Source organism: Planococcus citri, chromosome 5 (genome assembly GCF_950023065.1).
Source record: "Planococcus citri chromosome 5, ihPlaCitr1.1, whole genome shotgun sequence".
Lineage (NCBI taxonomy): Eukaryota > Metazoa > Arthropoda > Insecta > Hemiptera > Pseudococcidae > Planococcus > Planococcus citri.
The window spans coordinates 45,503,565-45,517,079 of NC_088681.1; the positions used below are offsets into that span (position 1 = coordinate 45,503,565).

Here is a 13,515-nt window from a genome sequence, read left to right on the forward strand (position 1 = left end):
TTCTTTTGCCCTTGTTTTTTTTTTTAAAGTAAACATGGAAAAAATTTCATTACGCAAATTTATTTAAAACAAACAAGATACATTTTTTCACCTGAAAAAACATGTTTTTTTTTACTTCTTGAAATGACGTTTTGCTTTACTTTGTTCAGGTTTGTTTGGTTTTCATTAAAAAGTTGACATTTAAATTCCAAAATTTTGAAGCCAAAAAATGGAACCTGAAAAACACATGGTTTCTCCCCTCTTGAATTTTTGAACGTTTTTTCACTGGCATCACTCAGCTATTTTTTCTATCCTTTTCCTAAACTAAAAAATTCCATTTTGAAACTTCAAAAAATTCAAAAACTAAAATAATAATTTTTTAATAGGTATTTCTATCAATTATTGGTAAACTTGTCATTTCATCTCTCATTTCATTTTAGAAATTTGTATTCGCTATTGTGTCATTTTATTTGACAAAATTTAAAGTCTTTTTTTTTTACTGATCGGCGAATTTTTGGTCAACCCCTTCCTCCATCACCCTTAAAAACCCACTGTTTTTATTCCAGTCAGTTTAATGACAAATGTCCAGTAATCTGTCCACTCTCTGCATGCTCCTGCCACCAACGCTATTTTCATTCATTAGATTAAACACTTCATCACAATAATATAGAAAAAAAAGTACTGATATCCTCCAAAAAAACTCTTCAAAAAAGAATTACACCCCGCCCTCTCCACGATTCCTAATGAACCTACTCCATGAACAAAAATTAAAAATTTCAGTAAGAAAATGTTATGATATCATGGTGGAATCCGCCCCTAACAAAAACAACCTACCACTTCACCATTTATCGTATAAGACCAATCTATGAAAGAGCTAATGAGCCAAAAATTTGGGCGGACAGATCCCTCAAATAAGTTTAGTAATCTAACTTGACTCTGGAGTGTGGAAGATTTGTCAGCCCCCAAATTTTTGGCTCATTAGCTGTTTCATAGATTGTCTTATACGATAAATGGTGAAGTGGTAGGTTGTTTTTGTTAGGGGCGGATTCCACCATGATATCATAACATTTTCTTACTGAAATTTTTAATTTTTGTTCATGGAGTAGGTTCATTAGGAATCGTGGAGAGGGCGGGGTGTAATTCTTTTTTGAAGAGTTTTTTTGGAGTTATTAGTTCTCTTCAACGACTTCCCTTCCAATCCACCCACTCCAAAATTTGAAGAAAAAAAATTTCGAAGCGTGGCAGCTTCAATGTTTGAATTAATTTGAAGTCGTTCAGAATTTTTTCCCAAATTTGGAAAGAGGGGGGAGATCACAAACATCAAACACATTCCGTCTCAGGACTGGTTGGTCTTGGAAAAAATCAGTTCTCGGAGTTTCAAAGAGAATAAATTGATGATTTTGTAGTCAGTGTATTAAAATTTCAGATAAAGCTTCGACTTATCATATTCACAGTATAAAAGTTTAAAGCTGAAATTTGAAAATTTTCAAAAATAACAGTCGAAGTTTTTTTTTACCTTTTTTCCGGCGAATTAAAAAAAATTGATTTCAACATTCTTGCGAGCACAAACCCACCTCCCCCCCAAAAAAAGTTGTATCTCAACTAGAATGCCGCTTGAATTGGAACACATCCGATTTGAACGAAACCAAGCTCAATCGAAAGAGCATATCTCTTGAAACCGCCGCCAGAACAAAATTTCCAATCCTAAAATTCATTTGTTAAATTTTTGAAAAATGTTTGAAACTTTAAAAAATTCAAAAAAGATGTTTGTGAGTCTTTTAATTCAATTCCCACAGTTTCAAGCCATTCTGGAGCCTTCAGTGATTTTTGAATTTTCTCAAGAAACTTTAAATCACACCGTATAGGCCAAAAATCATCTTTTAAATCTGTAATTTACATAGTTAGTTGTTGCTTATTGGGCACCGTTCCGACCATTGTAAACGTTCTGCTCAAAATTCAAGAACTATTTCTCAGAATATTCTGACCCAAAAAATGAGAATAATCTCAAATTTTTGCTGTTTACAAATGTATGAGAGATCTCAAAAGAGTTGATCTCCCTGATTTTTCAATGGACTCAATAAAATTTGAAAAAAATACACCGACTCTTTTTTGTAGACACCCTATTTTTGTTTCCAGTCTAAATAATTTCTTACCATGTTGGTACCCAGGTGTCATTTGTATCAATTTTCTTCATCTCACACTTTGTTATTATATGCTCGTGTTCGAAATTATCTTCCCTTCGCAAGATTTCAAAGGAAGATGTTAAGGTGATTTTCAAATTTTCAACTTCGTTATTTCCAGCCATTGTCAGTAGCACTGGAATTTAATTTTCACTTTTAGAAACCATTTACCTTAAAAGTTTAAAAAATTAAAATTCACAACAGTTTCTAAGAATGTGATCAAAGGCGATACTTAATAGATTTAAAACGAATTTGAATTATTCTAAGTCACGAGGTTTTTTGATTTTCACCTAATGAAAAATTTCCACGCGCACAGAGTAACCTTACACCGAAGACTTTTCACAATGGCTGGTGCTATTTTAATTATCTCTCCGAAGATGGCTTATTAATTAGATCACAAAGGCGAACGTTAATTAGACGAAAGACTAGGTGCGGTTAAAGCGTTGCTTACTGCCCATTCTGCTGCGTTTATTTTTATCCATTAAAAAGTCTCGTGTCCGCCGGTAGCTATGGCGATTCGAGTAACTGTCTGGGTAATTTAATATGAAACGGTTTAAAATAATAACCAATACTCTTGGTACCTACGTAAATTATGAGAGTTCGTTCTTGCGGGTTAACTCGATTATATATCTGTATAGCTTTAAAACAGCGCCAAAGTAACCGGGTCAGAGATCTGGCGAGAAACTTAATGGTAAGAACGTCTGGGTTTATGTCTTTCTGTCCGATGATAGGCTTACGATGGCTGGGAAATTCAATTAAAAATATAGGTACCTAGTGTAATATAATATAGGCTATGTAATGTAGAACTTGATACTGGAGCTGGTTCGATTGAGTTATACTATATTTTTTGCTTATCGGATTCGCATATTTTCAAATGCAATTTACCGTACATTTTAGTAGGAGACACGTATCCTTTTTATAATTAGATCTCGGAAGAGAGAAATATCGCATGAGCTGAGGGAACAAACGTGAGAAAAATTCGAATTTGGAATAATTTGATTATTTGGTAGGTATCATTGATTTGAACTCTGATATTTAGGTAGGTAATATATTATGTTTCAACTTTTCAGCCCCTCTCAGCTCCTTTCCAGGTTTAAAAAAGTGAATTTCTGGAATTTTTTGACGGTTTTCGGTTTTGGGTAATTACTGAAGAGCCCTCTAGCTCTTTTTTAAAGGCTGCTAGAGGGTGTCAAAGTTTTCAGCGAACTTGAAACATCATCCATTTCGAGCTAATTTTTCGTACGAAAAAAAGTGGCAACACTAATTTTTATGATATTACCAAAAAGCCTTTCAAAGCCTCCAATTATGGGAAAAAGATCCATTTCTTTGGTAGGTATCTAGGTATATCGAGTAATCCACTGCTGAAATGGATGATACGTATTTCAAGTTCACTGAAAACGTTGACATCCCCTAGCAAAAGGTCTTTCCACAGGAAAAATCTCAAAAAATCTTCGACCCTCCCTTACCACTTCTTGGTCGAATTGACGTGGAATGACCCAGCCATGAAAAATAGGTGCTTAATATAAAAATACGAATCCTGAAACATGACCTTGTTTCATTCAAGGACAATAATGTAGGAAATCAGACCAATGCTCCTGTACAGGTTGAACTTGAAATGACCTAAAAGAACATAAAGCTAGAAAAGAATCGCGGTTTCTTATGTTATGAAGGCTGTAATTTTCAAGAGGCTTCTTTTATATAGTTTGAAAAAAAAATGAGTACCTTGTATTGATTCTACGAAAACAAAAAAAAAAAAATCAGAAAACGCGTGTCAGATTTATGCAGGCTTCTCAAATTCAATCTAATTGTTTCAATTGTAAAGTTCAAGATTTTTTTGTTGCCAAAAGCAAGGTCGTTAGAAGTATAGAATTACTTCGTAGCGTGATGGAAGTTTGCTTACTTAATAATCTTTCACGTAATCGATTTGATTACTGCGGTTTTCCTTTTATTTTTTCCCTCGAATTTTATCGACCAATGTTAGATGGGAAATGGGTATACTTATTTATAATCAACTAGTAAGAAATTGTGTACTTTGATTAGATTCGCATTTTACGAGTATCAATTGCTGTGAATTTACTACGGTTTGTAGGATTTACCGCACATCTTGTTTATCGAGATAGATGATCGTAAATGAATAAGGCCAAGTGTACGATAATGAAGACGACAACTACAACTATGGATTTAAATCTTTCGTTCGGATACATTGTAACAGTTCGAGTTTAGTTGTCGTGTTCAGTTAATTTTTATGAGTTGGTTGGCTTCGAAGTTGAATTTTGGCGAAGGTAATTTTGTTCGAGAAATCGGTGACTCGATGTTGAACAAGATGTATGAATATATTAAATTGGTATTCGTAGCTACAACCGTTGTAATAATCAGCGTTTTACTGGTCGTTCAAGCCAGACTGGAGGATAATAAACAAGCTGCACCGGTAGAAGGTGAAAAACAAGTGAGTAAGTAAATACACCTACGTACTTCCTTTGATGTGTTTCTTCCTTGTCTTTTATTTTGTTTCAGAGAAGTAGGAAGGGTAACCTGGGGCAAATGTTGGGGTATGTGAAATATACGTAGGACTAAGGGTTCTAAGGTGTTAAGGCATAAAACAGATTTTATAGAGCGTGGAAATGCGTGTCCGGTATAAAATTCGCAACTTGTGGGGTGTAAGGTGTCTGCGAGTTGACGTACCTAGTTTGTAAAAAAAAGTCGCGAAATTGAATTTTGAGTTGAAAAGTGGGTAATTTTGTTCAAAAAGAATCACATAAGTCGAGAATCTTTCATTTAAAAATGGCCTGAAATGTATCTCTTTATGCTTGAAACTTTCATCGTGTATGAGCTTTATTCGTAAGTGTTCACTTTCTATTTGAATGGGAACCCGGGGAAAAAAGTTCAAACTTGGCCATACATGATCATGTATGGTGGATGAACTCGAGCATACATGATCATACATAAACCGAAGTTTCCGTACATGCTCATGTTACAAAATTGTCCCCCACATGATCATACATGTCATATATGATCATGTATGATCAAGTATGATTTAGTGTAACCATGATCATGTGTAAATGCGGGGATTTTTTTAAACATGAACATGTATGATCATACTTTAAATTCGAGAATGTATGAATTTTTATAGTAAAAATATTGTCAGTATAAAATATATGGGATGATTTGCTGAATGGTATAAGTACATAAGATGTGCTAAGAATGCAAGACAAATGTGGATAAATGAATTTCAGACATTTTTCCAGATTATAGACACTTTTCTAGATTATAGAATAAAATGTATGATATAAAACATGCAATTTCATACAAATTATCCATACATGAGCATGTGGGGGACAATTTTTTAGTATGATCATGTATGAAGTCGTCATACATGATCATGTATGGCCAAGTTTGAACTTTTTCCCCGGGAATGCAATTTAAACCCTCATAAACAACCCGGGGAAAAAAGTTCAAACTTGGCCATACATGATCATGTATGACGACTTCATACATGATCATACTAAAAAATTGTCCCCCACATGCTCATGTATGGATAATTTGTATGAAATTGCATGTTTTATATCATACATTTTATTCTATAATCTAGAAAAGTGTCTATAATCTGGAAAAATGTCTGAAATTCATTTATCCACATTTGTCTTGCATTCTTAGCACATCGTATGTACTTATACCATTCAGCAAATCATCCCATATATTTTATACTGACAATATTTTTATTATAAAAATTCATACATTCTCGAATTTAAAGTATGATCATACATGTTCATGTTTAAAAAAATCCCCGCATTTACACATGATCATGGTTACACTAAATCATACTTGATCATACATGATCATATATGACATGTATGATCATGTGGGGGACAATTTTGTAACATGAGCATGTATGAAAACTTCGGTTTATGTATGATCATGTATGCTCGAGTTCATCCACCATACATGATCATGTATGGCCAAGTTTGAACTTTTTTCCCCGGGAAGTCTGTGTGAAAATTGGCCCAATTTTGGATAAGCTTGTTAAACTGAGAAAGAAGAAGTCAAAGTTTGATTTTTAGATGCTCGAATTAATTTCCGCGTTTTTTGAAGAATTTCAAAAATTCATAGAAGAATCGAAAATTGCCCCGGAAGCTTCAGCGTGACCGGAAATGGTGGGATTTTGTTTTGAGGGAGCATACAGTATCAACTTCAAAACTATACGATGTGATTTTCATCATTTTCACTAAAAAAAGTATAAAAGTAAAAAAAATCCAAAAAAATGTCATGATTGGATTTTTAAAAAATTTGCTAAATATGGCAAAATAAAGTATTTTTGAAATTTTGGTTATGATGTTTCAGAACATGCTTTCTTCAGAAATCGCTTTCTTGGTCAAATCGGAGGCTCTTGTCAGACTCATTTTTTGCATAAATTAAGTACCTATACGAGTACGCATAATTTTTCATTCGAAAATTTGTTCTTGGAGAGAGAGAGAAAAAAATGTCCAGTTTCCGATAAAAATTCCAGAATAAGTTGAGAATTTAATTTTTTGAAATTTTTATGAGACCATTTAGACGATTTGACTTATAGTGAGAAACTTTTTTTTAACTCTTGTTTATTTTTTACTTGAGCAATAAAAAAAATTGTTTACTGTTCATCTACCAATTATTTTCCCAAGATGGTGGAAATACATCCCCTTCTCATCTACCTATTTTAATGTGTCAAAAAATGATCATATGTAAGGTTAAAGATTCAAATTGTCAATTTTGATTTTTTTTTTGAAAAGTCGAAATGTTTACAAGGGAACTATTGAAGGTATCCTTCTGAATGAGCTGGACTAGGTATGCGATTTTCGAAAAGAAAAGAGCATGTTCAAAACTCCCACAAAGGTAATTGATCTGTTCAAAATTAATTTTTTGGTTTTCGGCGAATTTTGAAAACCGGAGAATAATCGTTTTTGGCAACTCCCTCAAATCAAATTTCACGATTTTCAGCCATTCATTCTGGAGTCTCCAGTGTGATCTTCAATTTCTCCAGAATTTTCACACTCCAGAAAGCGCGGCAATTAATTTGGGCTGCTTTAAGCCCTTTTTTGTGTCTAATTTTCGACTTGTTTAACGAGTCTATCAACATTTGCAATCAATTTTCAGACAACACACTTGGAGTTCGTTTTTTTTTAACTGAATACTTGAGTAGCATATTTGTAAGGAAAAAAAAGATTTGAAAAAAAAAATCGTTTGCAGAGAAAACTTGGAAATTTGGAAAATGGTTGTATCGTATCTATAGAACCAACCCATCGGATGCAAGTTTCACCATTTCGAGCTACTCTATAGTCCCTGAAAACTCCAGGGTGATGTTTGATTTCTTCAGAAGAAGCAAAAATTAATTTGGGCAGTTGGAAATCGAATTTTGGCTTATCCTCATCGACTCATTTAACGAGCTTATATCCAAATTTGGGTGGATTTCCAGGCAGATACCCACTTACTTAATATACTACTTGATGAAAAATATAGGCACAAATGATCAAAAATTTCTGTTCAAAAAACACTGGAAGTGTTCGCTTGGAAATCATTTATGGTAATTTCAGATTCATATATGTACCTACTCTCCAAAAATCACGATCCTGCTTAAATCGGATGGGGGGGGAGGGTGAAGAGAGGAATAGGTAAGAATCATCTTGAAGATCCTTTCGAGTTGATGTCGATAAACTGTTTTTGAGGAAGGTACCTAATTATTTTCAATTTTTTAATTTTTTTTTTTTGCTTTCAGACGTAAAATGAATTCTGCATTTGCAGAAAGAATGAACATGTTGTTGGTATCTTGCAGTTCAAAAGTTTTTTAAATGCACCTGCAACCAGCCTCTCGTCAATGAAATGAAGACTTCGTCACAAATAAATAGTTTTAAGTGTATGTAAATTAACCTCAAAAATATATCGTGAACTTTAAATAAAAGTATCCATCGAATTTTATTTCAATTGTGCTTGCACTTACTGGGTCTGTTATCAGATGGATTTCTTTCAATATTTTCCTTTATTAAATTTTTTCTCCAAAACATTTCATTCTTGTTTTCAATACCTACTTAGTATCTACTTATACCCTTTAAAAAAAAACGTTTTTTTTTGTTTTTCAACGTTTAAAAAAATGAAATTACTTTGTCGTGTGGCATTATTTTCTAACTTTTACCAACATGTATTTCCATTACTTTTCCTCATCTCAAATTTCAATTTCAAATCAATTTTTCCATCTAAATTTTGCACAATTTTGCAAAAATGATCAATTTTGATAAAGTGGAATACACGCAAACATATGAATTCACAAGCGTTCGAAAGGACAGAAAAAAGGATCAGTTGGGTTACTCACACTTGTAAGGTGTAAAGCTAATATAGAAAAGAATTAGAGTGGAAAAATCTCAAGTACTTTATATCCCTTCGGGCACACTGTTTGGATACAAGAAAGGTGGAAACTTCGACAAAAAAATATAGGACGGATAGCAAGGGTTGAAAGATCGTTGTATGAGAAGCGTTTTCAAGTTGAATGTGTCGGTATATCCCGATGTACATTTTTACCAAGTTTCCTACTGGTGTGTTCATCTCTACATACTCGTGTCATGAGGCTTATACGTACGTTTATTACACGAACGAGTCAACAACCTAATTAAAATAAATGTACGTATATCTACTTACTGAAATTATTGACACGACTCAACGTTCGTATTACTCAAAGGTTCGTAATTAGATGTTTTAGAAAGACGAAAGTTGGATAACCCTCTTTAATTATATGATCGTATATAAATGGAAAGTTAAAACACGGTGTAGATGGGTTAATTTTATCAATAGGCGTAATCTACGAGTAGGCTCCTTCTCACTTATTTTTCAAACAAACACGTTAACTTTAAAGGTTAAAAATGGAATCATGGTGATCTGAAAAGTGATGGGAGAAAATTGATTATGGTCGTATCGAGCGTAGGTTTAAACTTTCGGGTACCCATTCAAAATAGTACAGGTGCTTAAATGTGGTCCATTGCTTTTTCCTCTCTTTTTAAAAAAAAAAGAAGAAATAACACGTAGATTTTTAGCTCTGAAGATATGTGGGTATCTGTTTGAAATGTACACACAGACGACAAATGGAAACGACGATTTTTGTAAATTGTACGAAATTACATGACCCGAGTAATGTATGCAATTTCGTTAAAGTGAAATGTTTCCGGCAACTTGAGCTCATATCGTCTCGAATGAGATTTTCTATGTAGATTTTTTTTTTTTCGTAAACGACACGTTAGCAACACCTTTAACTTGGTAGACGATGGAAACTGTGTTGTTGATGAATGTACATCGAATTTAAGGTATGTCTTTTTACATGAGAATGTAGTGTAGAAGCACGTGCACTTTGTGGACTCTTTGTTTCGCCTTCCCTGCTTTTCTTTTTATTTTCTTTTTTTTTAGAAATTCTTTTACGGGTCTTGGAAATCGACTCGATAGCTTCAACTGTATCTTTTCATTCAACTATTCGCCTGTATCGTACTCGAAGGTAGAAGATTGAAAGTTAAATAAAACCATATGGAGGTGATTTAAAATCCGGGTAATTAAGAAGAATGATTTAAAGAAACTTATCCTCTGTAAAAAGAAGCAAAAAAATTAACTGTCGTTTGAAAGTTTATTGCTCTTTGAAATGAAAAAGAAAAACAGATTCGTAAGTAAACGAATTCGAGACCATTTTTTATTTATGTTTATTTTTTTGATGCGCGTAGAAATACCTGTACCTAGTATGAAACAAGCCATAGGTAATACAAATACATAGCATATGAGGCGAATGCTTTCATGTTCTGATGAGATTTTTTTTTTCGTATAAGTACGTCTCGAGGTTGAGCTAAAAATTTTTTGTTAAAAATTGGAAAATCCATTACAGGTGAAATGAAAAGGTAACTTTATTCGTGAGTAAACATGCCCGAAGCAACGCACATGTTTGAAAATATTATTCTGTGGTTAATGCACGACATAAAACACTCGTAGTTACAACTGAAACACGATAGGTGCTTTCTCATATTATATCGTGTATCCGACTGACGTGTATGATGATGACGAAGTTGAACGAAGAAAAGCTTTGACGTAATTTTTATAGCTCATGTGGTTGTATATTCGATCAAAATAACGATACGAAAAATGTATTTTACCTAGACGCTAGACGAGTGCAGAAATGTACGACTCATATGATCTTCGTATCGATAATAAGTAGGTACATTGTTAATGCACGCCATTTTACATGATAAATGCACCGAATGTTACCTAGCTCACTGTGTGATACATATTGGCATACCTTCCGAGGCTTACATGATGGAAAAGAAGTGATTAAGGCAAGGTTAACGAAATGCAATGAGCATTATCACCCTTGCTGGCCTTGCTTGTGTGAGTTTTGTGTCTTGAGAGGATTCTTACCGGAAAATTATCCCATCTTTTCGTGAGTACTCAATGATGAAAAATGTGTCAGCTCGGTCACCAAATCGTCTAAAATTTTTCCTCAAATCTACGATACCTACCTTATTCATAAGCACGTGAAATGAAACCGACTTGCTCAAAATCTGCAACTCGTAGAGTAAATTCTCGTTATCATACACCTTCTTTAACGTCTACGAAAATAATACCACGAAGGAAAAAAAAGGAAACGAAAAAGATTCGCGAAAGGAGGAAATCGATTCAATAAAGGGTATTAAACGGATTCGACCGGGGTATTTACTACGCATAGAAAGGCTCCTAGTCGTATCGTAAACTACATAAGCATTTCAATCAAAATTCACCTTTTCAATCATCACGATGCGTTGGCGGTGCCCAAAGAAAGAGAGCTGAGATAGAGCGAAGAAGAAGCAAAATCGACTTAATCACACGTTAAGGAAAACGTAGCCCGGATAGGGTACTGCGCTACCTACTTAAATATTTAAACACGTTCTCGCCATAAATTATCGGCAACGCAACCCGCAACACGCCGATGGACGGGACCGGAGCTCAGTCGAGAAAAGACGAGGGGGGCTCAGCTCATTCGACCTAATGCATTTACAATATGAGAGAGAATGCTTACGCGAATGATTTATGCCATACATTACGCAACGTTGGCGACATTATCATAAAGTCGACTTTTTCAACATTCATTTACGTTCAACCATCTATCAGATAGATTATTGCGGGAAAAATGAACCCTATAGTACTGTAGTATCTAAAACGAGTACCAAGCATTTTCTGCGACCATATTAGTGGAAAAAAAACTGCGATGGGGAATTTTTTGATGACGATGGTGCATATAAGATGGTATAATATTTTTAGATTAGCTGTATATGGTATCTCTTGATAGGTTCCTGAGTTGCTTAATTGTAGGGTACGCTTTTCCTCTTCTCACACACCTCAATCTCAGTTGTCAAGTAAGCTTTATAGAGAGAAAATTGTCAAAATGTCTTAAAAACGATGCAAAAAATCTCCTCGCTTCAAAGTTTCAATTCAACTGCAGTTTCTTGAAAAAACTAGACAGCTCAGCTGCACTCTATTTCCTAAAATCCATCACCAAAAAAAATTAAAATTCCCAAACAAGATTCAGTATGATAAATGAACACTAGAAAATCCAATTTGAAATCGCCACTGAAACATTAATCAATCATCCATAGCTCCCCCTCCCAAAAAACATTATTCTAAACTATCGCAAAAATGAAAAAAAAAAAAAAAAAAACACAAAAAATTGAAATTCTGAAAATCAACATGTGACGTACCATCATGCCTTGCCACGTTTATGTGTAGCTTGTATAGTAAAAGTTTGTTATAATGTTTTTGGTGGTAACACTGATTTTGTTATAAAACTGATTTCCTCTGGTCCCAAGACAACCTCATTTGAACCCATGTAAAATTAATCGCGATATAATGCTCATAAGTAATCATAAATCGCATTTCAACGCTCCAAAATTCAGGAGAAATCACATTTTTTAAAATAGTTTTGGCCGAAACAATTTTTTTTGTTATATAACTTTCAACAGTTTCAGTTCATACAAAAAAGTAAAATTATTTTTGATTTTGGCCAAAAAAAGTAAGATTTTTTGATAACCTTATCAAACTTTAATAGAAGCTTGATTAAAATTCTAACAAAAAAGGCAGGTACCCCATTGGGTGAAAATCTGCTGATGATACACAACAAAAACCACAACAGGAATCGCAACACTTTCCACCAATACTTTTCTGCTCATTAATCAGCACACCTATTTTTTAACACGATAAATTCTGCCAATGTCCAATATTCACGAACAATTTTTTGGCTCTGCCGGAGTGCCGGGGATCGAACCGAGGTCTCTGAGTTTGAGAATGACTTCTCTACCTACCAAACCACCAGGACATGTGATGGAACAATTGCAAATATTTCTATACTATGCTAAAACATTCACATAAAATACCGCATTTACGCATGTTATTTAGCAAATACGCGAAAGAATATGCCAAAAAACAGGTTAGTGGTGTATTTTGTAGTTGGTGTCTTCCAGTGCAAAGAAACACACCACATACCTAATTTGAAAGCGCTATGGCCTTACGCGAGAAAAATATGGTACCAAATATTCACGTAACATATTTTTTAGCAGATTTCTTTTGATGCACCAATCCTCCTTCTGGTGCGTACATTCAGAATATGTCAATAAACCAGCTGGTTTTGGCGTCTTTTTCAGAGTATGGGCAGATTTTCCTCAATGGGGTATTTTTATACTATGCTAAAACATTTGCGTAAAATACCGCATTTACACGAAAGCAAATATGCAAAAGAATACACCAAAAAACAGGTTAGTGGCATATTTTGTAGTTGGTTTCTTCGAGCGTGAAGAAACACACCACCCCAAAAATGCAAAAATGTCAAAATCAATTTTTTTGAGATGTATGCCTTATTACTCCAAAGATGCGATTTGTTAATATGAGGTATAGTCAGAAAGTAAGTTTCACATTTTTTTAAAAAATAGAAGGTGTGGATATTTTTTGACCAAAATTGGAGATGTAAGTAGTTCAAAGATTCGACCAGATCTGACAAAATTTATTTCGCATTTGGGTGGGTTGTTCGTATTTCACAGCGTGATTAGTAAAGTGCTGATGAAAAAATGCTGTCCAAAAATTATATTTCAGAAAAAATGAATTTTTCAACCTAACAAAATGGAAATTCATCGGAAAATTGATTGAGAACCACTCAAGACATAACATACTAACATTATTTTGATTCAACCAAAATCCAAATGAAGTAGATTGTTCAGTGATAATCTGCTGAATGTTGGCATTGTTGAGAGTTACTCAGCACCAGAAATTTTGCGACCATCACATGAACAAATTACAGCGCCAAATAACATCTTTACTTGAAATAACATTAGCATGATTG

At 33.9% G+C, this 13,515-nt stretch overlaps 1 protein-coding gene and 1 long non-coding RNA gene across 2 annotated transcripts in view; one reads left to right on the plus strand and one right to left on the minus strand.

The window, feature by feature from the left end:
- LOC135849145 (zwei Ig domain protein zig-8-like) overlaps positions 1 to 13,515 on the minus strand; it is a 385,619-nt gene that overhangs the window by 260,085 nt on the left and 112,019 nt on the right. The window lies entirely within an intron of this gene.
- LOC135847900 (uncharacterized) lies at positions 4,191 to 8,088 on the plus strand. Its single transcript, XR_010559268.1, has 2 exons — positions 4,191 to 4,609; positions 7,906 to 8,088. It is a non-coding gene; the product is annotated as an uncharacterized LOC135847900 (long non-coding RNA).